General features: G+C 45.3%; 1 protein-coding gene across 1 annotated transcript in view; it reads left to right on the top strand.

The window, feature by feature from the left end:
* Positions 1 to 1,111: 1,111 nt before the first annotated feature.
* LOC124720151 (probable cationic amino acid transporter) overlaps positions 1,112 to 15,236 on the top strand; it is a 444,710-nt gene continuing 430,585 nt past the window's right edge. The window contains exon 1 of the mRNA XM_047245457.1: positions 1,112 to 1,197. The gene's annotated coding sequence lies outside the window, so the exon portion shown is untranslated. The remainder of the gene's footprint in view (positions 1,198 to 15,236) is intronic.

The raw sequence follows: 15,236 nt of genomic DNA on the forward strand, positions 1-15,236 counted from the left end.
ACGCTCTATTGTTTAAGAACTCTTGGATTCACTCACGTATCTGGGAACTTATTCCATATGCTCGTACCTTCCTTAACAGGCTGCAATGGGGCACCGCCTCAAACGCCTTCTGGAAATCTAGAAATATTGCATCCGCCTGTTGCCCTTCATCCATAGTTCGCAGTATAACATGTGATGAAATGTCAAGCTGAATTTCGCCGAAGGAGTGCTTTCTAAAAAACATTCTGGTTCTTGGACATAAACTTCTCAGTGTCAAGAAAATTTACTATATTCGAACTGAGAATATGTTCAAGGGTCCTGCAGCAAACCAGTTAGGGATATTGGTCTGTAATTTTGAAGGTCTGTTCTTTTACCCTTCGTATGTACTGGAGTCACCTGCGCTTTTTTCCACTCGCTGGGGACTCTGGGCCGGATGAGATATTCACGATAAACGTAACCTATACAATGGCCCAACGCCATAGAGAACTCATTGTAAAACCGAAGTGGGATTCCATCTGGACCTGCTGATTTATTTGCTTTATGTGCCATTGACTGTAGAATTACTTCGAATTTGCGGAAGGATTGCACTTCTGTCACGTTGAACGATTCTCTTCAGTCGTCGTTGGTCCCGTTCTAGCAGGATCTTTTTCTGTCTGCAGCGATGTCGGAGATTTGATGTTTAACGGATTCCTGATGTTCATGGTACACTCGCGAAATGGTCGTACAGGAAAAGCCCCACACCATCGCTACCTCGGAGATGCTGTGTCCCATCGCTCGTGCGCAACTATAACTCCACAATCCAACTCACTTAAATTGTAGCAGCAGTAACAGATCTAACAACTGCTCCAGACAGTTGTCGTCTTATACAGGTGTTGCCGACCACAGTGCCGTATTCTGCCTGTTTACATATCCTTGTGTTACGATACGCATGCCTATACCAGTTTCTTTGGCGCTTCAGTGTATGTGTGCAGTGCATGTGTGGATACTGAACGTGTTTGCGTTGTGTGTGCAGGCACGATGAAGCTGAACCTGGGCGCACTGGGCAACGTGGACCGCGCAGAGCTGAAGCGTGACGGGCTGACGCTGTTCAGCAAGCTCATCCGCACCAAGAATGTGGAGTCGATGCAGGGCGACGCGGCGCCGGCCACCAAGGGCGCCCCCGCCGTCGTCACCACCCGCTCCGACGCCGACCACCCCGAGAAGAAGCTCAAGCTCAAGGTAGGCTGGCTGCCGCTTCTCACCTGTATGCACGAAAGTGGCTAACAAGGGGGGGCCACGACAGCTTATCACCTGTATGCACAGCTGAATTATAACAAGGGGAAGCCACGACAACTTATCACCTGTATGCACAATACTTTTCTAACAAGGGGAACCCACGACGTTGGGGGTCACTTATTTGCTTCTAAAGTAATAAAAACCTTTAGCAGGCCATTAAAACAGCAAAATGTCCTAATAAGGACGCTGGCAGCTCCGAGAAAATCACAAGAGAAGTTGCACACGGCATTATGTCACTCGTGTATCTGTTGAAAAATCTAGCTGTAAGCATTCGTTGTGACCATGTGGCTGGATGGAAAATCAGTCCTAAGCAAAGAAGGAAACCAGAAAGGTAGAAGGAGTATACGGAGAGTCTATACAAGGGAGATGTGTTTGAGGCTGATACTATGGAAACGAAAGAGAATATACAGGGTGGTCCACTGATCATGACTGGCCCAAATATCTCACGAAATAAGCGTCTAACGAAAAAACTACAAAGAACGAAACTTGTCTAGCTTGAAGGGGGGGACCAGATAGCGCTACGGTTGGCCCGCTAGATGGCGCTGCCATAGGTCAAACGGATATTAACTGCGTTTTTTAAAATAGGAACCCACATTTTTTATTACATATTCGTGTAGTACGTAAAAAAATATGAATGTTTTAGTTGGACCACTTTTTTCGCTTTGTGATAGACGGCGCTGTAATAGTCACAAACATACAAGTACGTGGTATCACGTAACATTCCGCCAGTGCGGACGGTATTTGCTTCGTGATACATTACCCGTGTTAAAATGGACCATTTACCAATTGCGGAAATTGTCTATAACGTGTTGGTGTATGCCTATTGTGTTCAAAATATCCTGCTCGGTATCCTGGACGACATCATCCAAGTGTCCGGACCGTTCGCCGGATAGTTACGTTATTTAAGGAAACAGGAAGTGTTCAGCCACATGTGAAACGTCAACCACGCCCTGCAACAAATGATGATGTCCAAGCAGGTGTTTTAGCTGCTGTCGCGGCTAATCCGCACATCAGTAGCAGACAAACTGCGTCAAAATCGGGAATCTCAAAAACGTCGATGCTACATCAACAACAATTGCACCCACACAGTATTTCTATGCACCAGGAATTGCATGGCGACGACTTTGAACGTCGTGTACAGTTCTGCCACTGGCACAAGAGAAATTACTGGACGATTACAGATTCTATGCACGCGTTCTATTTAGCGACGAAGCGTCATTCATCAACAGCGGCAACATAAACCGGCATAATATGCACAATTGGGCAACGGAAAATCCACGATGGCTGCGACAAGTCGAACATCAGCGACCTTGGCGGGTTAATGTATGGTGCGGCATTACGGAAGGCGAACTACTCGCTGTTGAGAGGAATGTCTTTACACGTATTGCCAAATTCATTGAGGTTGACGGACATCAATTTGAGCATTTATTGCATTAATGTGGTATTTACAGGTAATCACGCTGTAACAGCATGCGTTCTCAGAAATGATAAGTTCACAAAGCTACATGTATCACATTGGAACAACAGAAATAAAGTGTTCAAACATACCTACGTTCTGTATTTTAATTTAAAAAATCTACCTATTACCAACTGTTCGTCTAAATTTGTGAGCCATATGTTTGTGACTATTACAGCGCCATCTATCACATACCGAAAAAAGTGTTCTTACTAAAACATTCATAATTCTATACATACTAAACGAATATGTAATAACAATGGGGGTTCCTACTTAAAAAAAAACGCAGTTGATATCCGTTTGACCTATGGCAGCGCCATCTAGCGGGCCAACCATAGTGCCATCTGGTTCCCCTCTTCAAGCTAGACAAGTTTCGTTCTTTGTAGTTTTTCAGTTAGACGCTTATTTCGTGAGATATTTGACCCAGTTACGACTAATGGACCACGCTGTGGGTAAAGATGGTAAGGGAGATATGATACTGTGTGAAGAATTTCACAAAGCACTGAAAGACTAAAGTCGAAACACGGCCCCAGGAGTAGACAACATTCCGTTAAAATTATTCATAGCTTTTGGAGAGCCAGGCATGACAAAACTCTTCCATCTGGTGAGCAAGATGTATGAGACAGGTGAAATACCCTCCGACTTCAAGGAGAATATAATAATTCCAGGCCGGCCGGTGTGACCGAGGGGTTCTAGGCGCTTCAGTCTGGAACCGCGCGACCGCTACGGTCGCAGGTTCGAATCCTGCCTCGGGCATGGATGTGTGTGATATCCTTAGGTTAGTTCGGTTTAAGTAGTTCTAAGTTCTAGAGGACTGATGACCTCAGATGTTAAGTCCCATAGTGCTCAGAGCCATTTTTAACAATTCCAATTCCAAAGAAAGCAGCTGTTAACATTTGTGAAAAATAACGGACTGTCAGTTTAAGAAGCCATGGCTGCAAAATACTAACACGAATTCTATACAGAAGATTGGAAAAACTGGTAGAAGCTGACCTCGGGGAAGATCAGTTTGGGTTCAGGAGAAATGTAGCAGCACTAGAGGCAATTCTGATCCTACGACTTCTCGTAGAAGATAGAAAGTCAAACCTACGTTTATACCATTTGTAGGCCTAGAGAAAGCTCTTGACAATGCTCATTGGAATAGTCTCTTTCAAATTCTAAAGATGGCAAGGGTAAAATGCAGGGAGCGAAAGGCTATTTATAATTTGTACAGAAACCAGATGGCAATTATAAAAGTCGTGGGGCACGAAAGGCAGCAGAGGTTGAGAAGGGAGTGAGACAGGCTGTGGCCAACCCCAATATTATTCGATCTGTATACTTAGCAAGCACTAAAGAGAACAAAAGAAAAATTTGAAGTGTGAATCAAAGTCCAGAGAGAAGTAATAAAAACTTTGAAGTTTGCCTATGAGACTCTTATTGTGTCAGAGACTGCAAAGATCTTGCAAGAGCAGTTGAATGGATAGACAGTGTCTTGAAAAGAGGATATGAGGTGAACATGAACAAAAGCAAAACGAGGATAATCGAATGCAATCCAATGAAATCAGCTGATTCTGAGAGAATTAGATTAGGAAACGAGACACTTAAAATAGTAAATGAGTTTTGCTATTTGGGGAGCAAAATAACTGATGACAGTAGACTGCCAATGACAAGAAAAGCGTTTCTGAAGAAGAGTAATTTGTTAACACTGAGGATTGATTTAAGTATTTGGATGGATTGTAGCTATGTATGGAAGTCAAACACGGACGATAAACAGTTTAGACAACAAGAGGATAGAGGCTCTTGAAATGTGGTGCTACAGACAAATGCTGAAGAGTAGATGGGTAGATCAGATAAATCGATTGTGTTCAGCCACCTCCACATTTGGAGAGCGTTTGTTCTGTTTTCTTTATGTCTGTGTATATGTATGTGTCACGGACGGCTCCCAGGACCCATTCCCCTCTGCTGGTGGACCAAACTTCGAAGATAGAATACGTGTCCAGACGTAACGCGTGGTTGGTCCACCTGTGAACCCTGTCACAGATGTGATGTGTGGTGGATCCGCCTCCAAACTTCAGTCCAGATATACAGGGTGAGTCACCTAACGTTACCGCTGGATATATTTCGTAAACCACATCAAATACTGACGACTCGATTCCACAGACCGAACGTGAGGAGAGGGGCTAGTGACCGTCAGTGAGAGAGCACTTCGATCTCCTGCTGCTAATAAGGCGAGTACACCGTTCGCTTGTTACACATTTTTACGAGCTTCAAACAGGTACATTTTATTTTCAGTTATCTGGGTAGTTACTATTTTATTTTTGTAATTTCTTGCGTGTTTGAGTGCCTACTAGACACAACCGTTTATTTTAATAACAGTGTAGTGTACAGTATCGCCGTTGCTATCGACCCTCGTATCGTACAGGCTTTTGTTTGTTTGGTTAGAACTGCTCAGTGTCGGTTAGACCGTCAGTGAGAGAGCACTTCGATTTCCTGCTGCTAATAAGGCGAGTACACCGTTCGCTTGTAGGGTAAACATAGTCATGTGTAGGGACTGTGGTTGTTGTGAGCGGACGCAAGGAGAATTGGCCACTCTTCGGGGGCAGGTGGAGGCTTTGTCTGTTAGGCTCATCGAGCTCGAGGCGCAGGCGTCGGCTCGTAGTGGCGTTGGGGCAACTGTGGTGAGACCTATGCCTACTTCGGTGGCCTTGGAATCACATTGAACCCCTGATGTCGCTGCGTCTTCCGGCAGTGAGCATCTTACCGGTCAGCCATCACTCCAGGGTGAATGGCGGACAGTGGTGGGCTCGCGCGTGCCTGGCCGAAAGGCGAAGGTGGGATCTGGCCGCGTGGCAGCTGCCTTACCCCTTTCCAACAGGTACGGGGTGCTTCCTAGTGGTGATGACATCGTTTCCGAGCCACCACAGGATGCCTCGCCTGTTGGGCCAGTGGCCGATTCTCCGGCAAGGTCCCGACAGTCACAGAGGGCGGGCCTATTAGTTATAGGGAGCTCCAACGTTAGGCGGGTTATGGAGCCCCTTAGGAAAATAGCGGGTAGGTCGGGGAAGAATGCCAGTGTGCACTCGGTGTGCTTGCCGGGGGGTCTCGTCCGTAATGTGGAGGAGGCCCTTCCGGCAGCTATTGAACGTACTGGGTGTGACCGGCTGCAGATAGTAGCACATGTCGGAACGAATGACGCCTGCCGCGTGGGTTCTGAGGCCATCCTTGGTTCCTTCCGGCGGCTGGCTGATTTGGTGAAGACAACCAGCATCGCACGCGGAGTGCAAGCTGAGCTTAATATCTGCAGCATAGTGCCCAGAGTCGATCGCGGTCCTCTGGTTTGGAGCCGTGTGGAGGGTCTAAACCAGAGGCTCAGACGACTCTGCGACTATAATGGTTGCAAATTCATCGACCTCCGTTATTGGGTGGAGAACTGTAGGGCCCCCCTAGACAGGTCAGGCGTGCACTACACACCGGAAGCAGCTACTAGGGTAGCAGAGTACGTGTGGCGTGCACACGGGGGTTTTTTAGGTTAGAGGGACCCCCCCTTGGGCGAAACGATAAAATACCTGACGGCTTACCAGAGAGGACATTATCATCGTTGATAAAGAACGTCCGTCCTCAGAGACCAAAAACAGGAAAAGTCAACGTAATATTGGTAAACTGCAGGAGTATCCAGGGCAAGGTTCCTGAATTAGTATCTCTTATTGAAGGAAATAGTGCGCATATAGTATTAGGAACGGAAAGTTGGTTAAAACCGGAAGTGAACAATAACGAAATCCTAGACACAGAATGGAATATATACCGCAAGGATAGGATAAACGCCAATGGTGGAGGAGTATTTATAGCAGTAAAGAATTCAATAATATCCAGTGAAGTTACTAGCGAATGCGAATGTGAAATAATCTGGGTTAAGTTAAGTATCAAAGGTGGGTCAGATATGATAGTCGGATGCTTCTATAGACCACCTGCATCAGCAACCGTAGTAGTTGAGCGCCTCAGAGAGAACCTGCAGAACGTCGTGAAGAAGTTTCGTGATCATACTATTGTAATAGGGGGAGACTTCAATCTACCAGGTATAGAATGGGATAGTCACACAATCAGAACTGGAGCCAGGGACAGACTCTTGTGACATTATCCTGACTGCCTTGTCCGAGAATTACTTCGAGCAGATAGTTAGAGAACCAACTCGTGAAGCTAACGTTTTAGACCTCATAGCAACAAATAGACCGGAACTTTTCGACTCCGTGAATGTAGAAGAGGGTATCAGTGATCATAAGTCAGTGGTTGCATCAATGACTACAAGTGTAATAAGAAATGCCAAGAAAGGAAGGAAAATATATTTGCTTAACAAGAGTGATAGGGCACAAATCGCAGAATATCTGAGTGACCACCATCAAACGTTCATTTCTGAGGAAGAGGATGTGGAACAAAAATGGAAAAAATTCAGAAACATCGTCCAGTACGCCTTAGATAAGTTCGTACCGACTAAGGTCCAAAGCGAGGGGAAAGATCCACCGTGGTATAACAATCATGTACGAAAGGTACTACGGAAACAAAGAAAGCTTCATCATAGGTTTAAGAGTAGTCGAATCATAGCTGATAAGGAAAAGCTGAACGAAGCGAAAAAGAGCGTAAAGAGAGCAATGAGAGAAGCATTCAACGAATTCGAACATAAAACATTGGCAAACAATCTAAACAAGAACCCTAAAAAGTTTTGGTCATATGTAAAATCGGTAAGCGGATCTAAATCCCCTATTCAGTCACTCGTTGACCACGATGGCACCGAAACAGAGGACGACCGAAGAAAGGCAGAAATACTGAATTCAGTGTTCCGAAACTGTTTCACTGCGGAAAATCGTAACACGGTCCCTGACTTCAGCCGTCGCACGGACGCCAAAATGGAAAATATTGAAATAAACGATATCGGAATTGAAAAACAACTGCTATCACTTAGTAGCGGAAAAGCATCCGGACCAGACGAGATACCCTTAAGATTCTACAGTGATTATGCTAAAGAACTTGCCCCCTTTCTATCAGCAATTTATCGTAGATCGCTGGAAGAACGTAAAGTACCTAGCGACTGGAAGAAAGCGCAGGTCGTTCCCATTTTCAAGAAGGGTCATAAATCAGATGCGAATAATTATAGGCCTATTTCGCTTACGTCAATCTGTTGTAGAATAATGGAACATGTTTTGTGTTCTCGTATTATGACGTTCTTAGATAATACAAATCTCCTTCATCATAACCAACATGGATTCCGCAAACAGAGATCATGTGAAACTCAGCTCGCCCTATTTGCCCAAGAAATTCACAGTGCCGTAGACACTGGCGAGCAGATTGATGCCGTATTCCTGGACTTCAGGAAGGCATTTGATACGGTTCCGCACTTACGTTTAGTGAAAAAAATACGAGCTTACGGAATATCAGACCAGGTTTGTGATTGGATTCAGGATTTCCTAGAAGAAAGAACACAACATGTCATTCTTAACGGTTCAAAATCTGCAGATGTAGAGGTAATTTCGGGAGTACCGCAGGGAAGCGTGATAGGACCTTTATTGTTTACAATATACATAAATGACTTAGTTGACAACATCGGTAGCTCCGTGAGGCTATTTGCAGATGACACGGTTGTCTACAAGAAAGTAGCAACATCAGAAGACTCGTACGTACTCCAGGAGGACCTGCAGAGGATTAATGCATGGTGCGACAGCTGGCAGCTTTCCCTAAACGTAGATAAATGTAATATAATGCGCATACATAGGGGCAGAAATCCATTCCAGTACGATTATGCCATAGGTGGTAAATCATTGGAAGCGGTAACGACCGCAAAATACTTAGGAGTTACTATCCGGAGCGATCTGAAGTGGAATGATCACATAAAACAAATAGTGGGAAAAGCAGGCGCCAGGTTGAGATTCATAGGAAGAATTCTAAGAAAATGTGACTCATCGACGAAAGAAGTAGCTTACAAAACGCTTGTTCGTCCGATTCTTGAGTATTGCTCATCAGTATGGGACCCTTACCAGGTTGGATTAATAGAAGAGATAGACATGATCCAGCGAAAAGCAGCGCGATTCGTCATGGGGACATTTAGTCAGCGCGAGAGCGTTACGGAGATGCTGAACAAGCTCCAGTGGCGGACACTTCAAGAAAGGCGTTACGCAATACGGAGAGGTTTATTATCGAAATTACGAGAGAGCACATTCCGGGAAGAGATGGGCAACATATTACTACCGCCCACATATATCTCGCGTAATGATCACAACGAAAAGATCCGAGAAATTAGAGCAAATACGGAGACTTACAAGCAGTCGTTCTTCCCACGCACAATTCGTGAATGGAACAGGGAAGGGGGGATCAGATAGTGGTATAATAAGTACCCTCCGCCACACACCGTAAGGTGGCTCGCGGAGTATAGATGTAGATGTAGATGTAGAATTGGTCAATACAAACCATAAAAAAATGCACGGAAGTACGTTTTTTAACACAAACCTACGTTTTTTTAAAATGGAACCACGTTAGTTTTGTTAGCACATCTGAACATATAAACAAATACGTAATCAGTGCCGTTTGTTGCATTGTAAAATGTTAATTGCATTCGGAGATATTGTAACCTAAAGTTGACGCTTGAGTACCACTCCTCCGCTGTTCGATCGTGTGTATCGGAGAGCACCGAATTACGTAGGGATCAAAAGGGAACGGTGATGGACCTTAGGTACAGAAGAGACTGGAACAGCACATTACGTCCACATGCTAACACCTTTTTATTGGTGTTTTTCACTGACGCACACATACATTACCATGAGGGGTGAGGTACACGTACACACGTGGTTTCCGTTTTGAATTAAGAAAGTGGAATAGAGTGTGTCCCACTGGAAACGCGTCGACGTATGTGGTATCAGCATGATGGTGCACCTGCACATTCCGCAATTAACACTAGGCTGACCCTTGACAGGATGTTCGACGGGCGTTTCACAGGACGCATAAATTGGCCAGCCCGTTCTCCTGATCTTACACCTCTGGACTTCTTTCTGTGGGGTACGTTAAAGGAGAATGTGTACCGTGATGTGCGTACAACCCCAGAGGATATGAAACAACGTATTGTGGCAGCCTGCGGCGACATTACACCAGATGTACTGCGGCGTGTAAGACATTCATTACGCCAGAGATTGCAATTGTGTGCAGCAAATGATGGCCACCACATTGAACATCTATTGGCCTGACATGTCGGGACACACTCTATTCCACTCCGTAATTGAAAACGGAAACCACGTGTGTACGTGTACCTCACCCCTCATGGTAATGTACATGTGCGTCAGTGAAAAAGACCAATAAAAAGGTGTTAGCATGTGGACGTAATGTGCTGTTCCAGTCTCTTCTGTACCTAAGGTCCATCACCGTTCCCTTTGGATCCCTACGTAATTCGGTGCTCTCCGATACACACGATCGAACAGCGGAGGAGTGGTACTCAAGCGTCAACTTTAGGTTACAACATCTCCGGATGTAATTAACATTTTACAATGCAACAAACGGCACTGATTACGTATTTGTTTATATGTTCAGATTTGCTAACAAAACTAACGGGATTCCATTTGAAAAAAAGTAGGTTTGTGTTAAATAACATAATTCCGTGCATTTTTTTTATGGTTTGTATTAACCAATTACACTAGCCCCTCTCCTCACGTTCGGTCTGTGGAACCGGTTCGTCAGTATTTGATGTGGTTTACGAAATATATCCAGCGGTAACGTTAGGTGACTCACCCTGTATAGTGCACAGCAAATCCACACTCGAATGCTAACTCGGATGTGGTATATTATTAATCTGCATCCCAACACCGCTTTGTACATTGTGAGTGCCGGATCCACCTTCAAACCTTACCCCATGTGTTGCATATTGTGGATCCGCACCCCAAAATCGCTCCAGATGTAATGTGTGGTGGATCCGCCTTCGAACGCTAACTGTGGTCTACTTCGGATCCTGGTAGCCATCCGCGACACATGAATATATACAGACATACAGAAAACGGAGCAAACGCTCTCCAAATGTGGAGGTGACTGGGCACAATCGATTACAGTGATATACTACATCTCCCGATCTATGCATTTGGGCTTGGTGTTGGCAGCTGCGCTACATTTACAAGCAATTTTAGAACACAGAACGAGAGTAAATGATGACTAACTGAAACCCTCAGCTGCCGACTGGTGTTGTTGATATACCTCGATGTGGACAGCTGAAAATGTGTGCCCTGACCGGGACCCGAACCCGGGATCTCCTGCTTACATGGCAGGACAGCCGGGAAGCGTGCAAGGGCTAAGTCCCTGCAGTCGCGCTATTCATCTGTGTCCTCGGTGGCCCAGATGGATAGAGCGTCTGCCATGTAAGCAGGAGGTTCCGGGTTCGAGTCCCGGTCGGGGCACACATTTTCAGCTGTCCACATCGAGGTATGTCAACAACACCTGTCGGCAGCTGAGGGTTTCAGTTAGTCATCATTTATTCCAGGGAAAAGCTCAACGGTCATCAACGGTATCTGTTCTTTCAAGAACAGTTACTGTCTTCATATAAACAGTACGAGAGGTTATGTCATGATTGCGTGGATAGAACTGACATAGAAAAATCGATAGAATTGCGCAAAATAACGGATGAATAGCTATAAATTGACCGATATACACCGAAATGTGGGGAACTTGAGGAAGTACTTGCGTATCTTCTGGTTTGAGCAGAACAATTTGTACGTGGTGGGCGAGTATGCGGCAGCAAGAGGAATCCGAGAAAACGTCGACATGGAAGCGAAGGGAATTAGGGAAGCAGTCAATTTTTTCTTCTTCGAGGCAGCTTTATACTGTATGTCTGTTGAGGTGTCAGTGATACACACGAGTTGACTACTGTATTTGACAACCATCCGCCTCTAAACTTACATGCATCTGTGTTAAAGGGTAACGGAGAGTGGATGGGGTGATCGATTGACATGGAGCTCTAACGAAGTACGATTTGATGGTTGACTGATGATACATTCTAGAGATGTGTGAATTTGCTGCAGGTCAATTTTTCCACTGTTCTGTCAGCATGCATCAGTCACGTGACATAGTATGCGTTCGACTCGAATACAGCCACGTGTTCTGTATGTGGTTTAAAGCACTGTCTACTTGCGATCGTTAACAGTAAACCTGTCAGTCACCAGAGGACTTCCATCTCATGTGTGATGAGACGTGGCACATTCCTCTAAACGAACTATGATTTATGTGATGTACTTTATCCCCCTGTCGCATCTTGGGAGTAAAATCAAGACTTCAGCTTCATAACTAAGTTAGCGGTAGGCGCTTGCGAGGCACTGCAATCCCCGTGTATACATTTGCCTGACATATGCGCTGTTTACAGAGTTAGTGACGGAGTGACTGTTAATTTTCACATGTTGGACGCTGCTGCTATGCGTTTATCTGTTTCCTTGTAAGAGGTATTCGCCGTTACTAGCGATCACTTCATATAGGGCTGGTGCAGGCATAGTATAATTTCCGAACCGTGATCAGATATGAACAGTGGGTGCTATACATCTCCGGAAAGCTATATTGTACTCATATCACATAGAGCCAATGTTTTAAGGAAGTAGTTTCCTCGTTTTACGGTTCGATAACATAGTATATCATAGAGAAACTGGGAAGAAGAATGTATGTCATCCGCTTGAAATATACACTACTGGCCATTAAAATTGCTACACCACGAAGATGACGTGCTAAAGACGCGAAATTTAACCGACAGGAAGAAGATGCTGTGATATGCAAATGATTGGCTTTTCAGAGCATTCACACAAGGCTGGCGCCAGTCGCGACGCCTACAACGTGCTGACATGAGGAAAGTTTCCAACCGATTTCTCATACACAAACAGCAGTTGACCGGCGTTGCCTGGTGAAACGTTGTTGTTATGCCTCGTATAAGGAGGAGAAATACGTACCATCACGTTTCCGACTTTGATAAAGGTCGGATTGTAGCCTATCGGAATTGCAGTTTATCGTATCGCGACATTTCTGCTCGCGTTGGTCGAGATCCAATCACTGTTAGCAGAATATGGAATCGGTGGGTTCAGGAGGGTAATACGGAACGCCGTGCTGGATCCCAACGGCTTCGTATCACTAGCAGTGGAGATGACAGGCATCTTATCCGCATGGCTGTAACGGATCGTGCAGCCACGTCTCGATCCCTGAGTCGACAGATGGGGACGTTTGCAAAACAACAACCATCTGCACGAACAGTTCGACGACGTTTCCAGCAGCACGGACTATCAGCTCGGAGACGACGGCTGCGGTTACCCTTGACACTGCATCACAGACAGAAGCGCCTGCGATGATGTACTCAACAACGAAACTGGGTGCACGAATGGCAAAACGTCATTTTTTCAGATGAATCCAGGTTCTATTTACAGCATCATGATGGTCGCATCCGTGCTTGGCGACATCGCGGTGTACGCACACTGGAAGTGTGTATTCGTCATCGCCATACTGGCGTATCACCCGGCGTGATGGGGGGGGGGGGGGGGTGCCATTGGTTAAACGTCTCGGTCACCTCTTGTTCGCATTGACGGCACTTTGAACAATGGACGTTACATTTCAGATGTGTTACGATGCGTGGCTCTACCCTTCATTCGATCCCTGCGAAACCCTACATTTCAGCAGGATAATGCACGACCGCATGTTGCAGGTCCTGTACGGGCCTTTCTGGATACAGAAAATGTTCGACTGCTGCCCTGGCCAGCACATTCTCCAAATCTCTCACCAATGGTGGCAGAGCAACTGGCTCATCACAATACGCCAGTCACTACTCTTGATAAGTTGTGGCATCGTGTTTAAGCTGCACGGGCAGCTGTACCTGTACACGCCATACACGCTCTGTTTGACTCAATGCCCAGGCGAATCAAGGCCGTTATTACGGCCAGAGGTGGTTGTTCTGGGTACTGATTTCTCAGAATCTATGCCACCAAACTGCGTGAAAATGTAATCACATTTCACTTCTAGTATAATATATTTGTCCAGTGAATACCCGTTTATCATCTGCATTTCTTCTTGGTGTAGCAATTTTAATGGCCAGTAGTGTATTTCTTACATTGGAATATTAACTGCGCTAAATTCCACACGACTGATAGGCTGAAAATGCAGGCGATCTAGCATTATAGCCCGTTTTAAGTGCGGAACGTGGTAGCCTTAGGAGCGCGTGTGTCTATGTTCTCCCTTACCTATACCTTCCACGTACCGATCCTAGACTCTAGAACATTCCTTTAGAGTTGATAGCTTCGTTGATTTACTTAATAATGCGTCGAACTCCATCCGTCTGGAGTCCCATCACGCATAAAAATCATTCGTTTCTTGTTCTTCTCAATCATCTGCTATTACATCAGGACACTTTGAAATCTGTTACTATACATCGATAAGGAGTGCTAACCTCCTCGACATGGGGGCATCTCGAGAAATCTTGTGCACTTGGATTGGTGAGGTCTCGGAAAGTTCCCTTCCTTCAAGAGAGGTGGAGTGTAGCGATCTACTTCTGGTCGGTTGCAGATTAATTCGCTAACTGTGCTGCAGGGCTGGTTGGTCAATGACAGTGTGATGAGGGTCTTTCACTCTCTAATTTTACCCTCAGACACGAGAATTCTCTGTGACTCTCATACGCAGAGAGATCGTAAATTAAGCACTATGCTCGAGGCGTTAGAAATATGTAGAGCTCTGTCTGATATGCTTTGATTGAGTGTGTGTTCGAGAATTAACACTGAATGGACGTACTGTGCAGTCATCTATCCACGTTCGCAATGATATCTACATCTACATCTACATCCATACACCGCAAGCCACCTGACGGTGTGTGGCGGAGGGTACCTTGAGTACCTCTATCGGTTCTCCCTTCTATTCCAGTCTCTAATTGTTCGTGGAAAGAAGGATTGTCGGTATGCCTCTGTGTGGGCTCTAATCTCTCTGATTTTATCCTCACGGTCTCTTCGCGAGATATACGTAGGAGGGAGCAATATACTACTTGACTCTTCGGTGAAGGTATGTTCTCGAAACTTCAACAAAAGCCCGTACCGAGCTACTGAGCGTCTCTCCTGCAGAGTCTTCCACTGGAGTTTATCTACCATCTCCGTAACGCTTTCGCGATTACTAAATGATCCTGTAACGAAGCGCGCTGCTCTCCGTTGGATCTTCTCTACCTCTTCTATCAACCCTATCTGGTACGGATCCCACACTTCTGAGCAGTACTCAAGCAGTGGGCGAACAAGTGTACGGTAACCTATTTCCTTTCTTTTCGGACTGCATTTCCTTAGGATTCTTCCAATGAATCTAAGTCTGGCATCTTCTTTACCGACGATCAGCTTTATATGGTCATTCCATTTTAAAACACTCTTAATGCGTACTCCCAGATAATTTATGGAATTAACTGCTTCAAGTTGCTGACCTGCTATATTGTAGCTAAATGATAAGGGATCTTTCTTTCTATGTATTCGCAAAGTGGAGAAGGGGTGGTTTAGCTATCATACTGATACTGGGAAACATGCTGTCACATCATTGG

The sequence above is a fragment of the Schistocerca piceifrons genome, chromosome 11, assembly GCF_021461385.2.
Source record: "Schistocerca piceifrons isolate TAMUIC-IGC-003096 chromosome 11, iqSchPice1.1, whole genome shotgun sequence".
NCBI lineage: Eukaryota > Metazoa > Arthropoda > Insecta > Orthoptera > Acrididae > Schistocerca > Schistocerca piceifrons.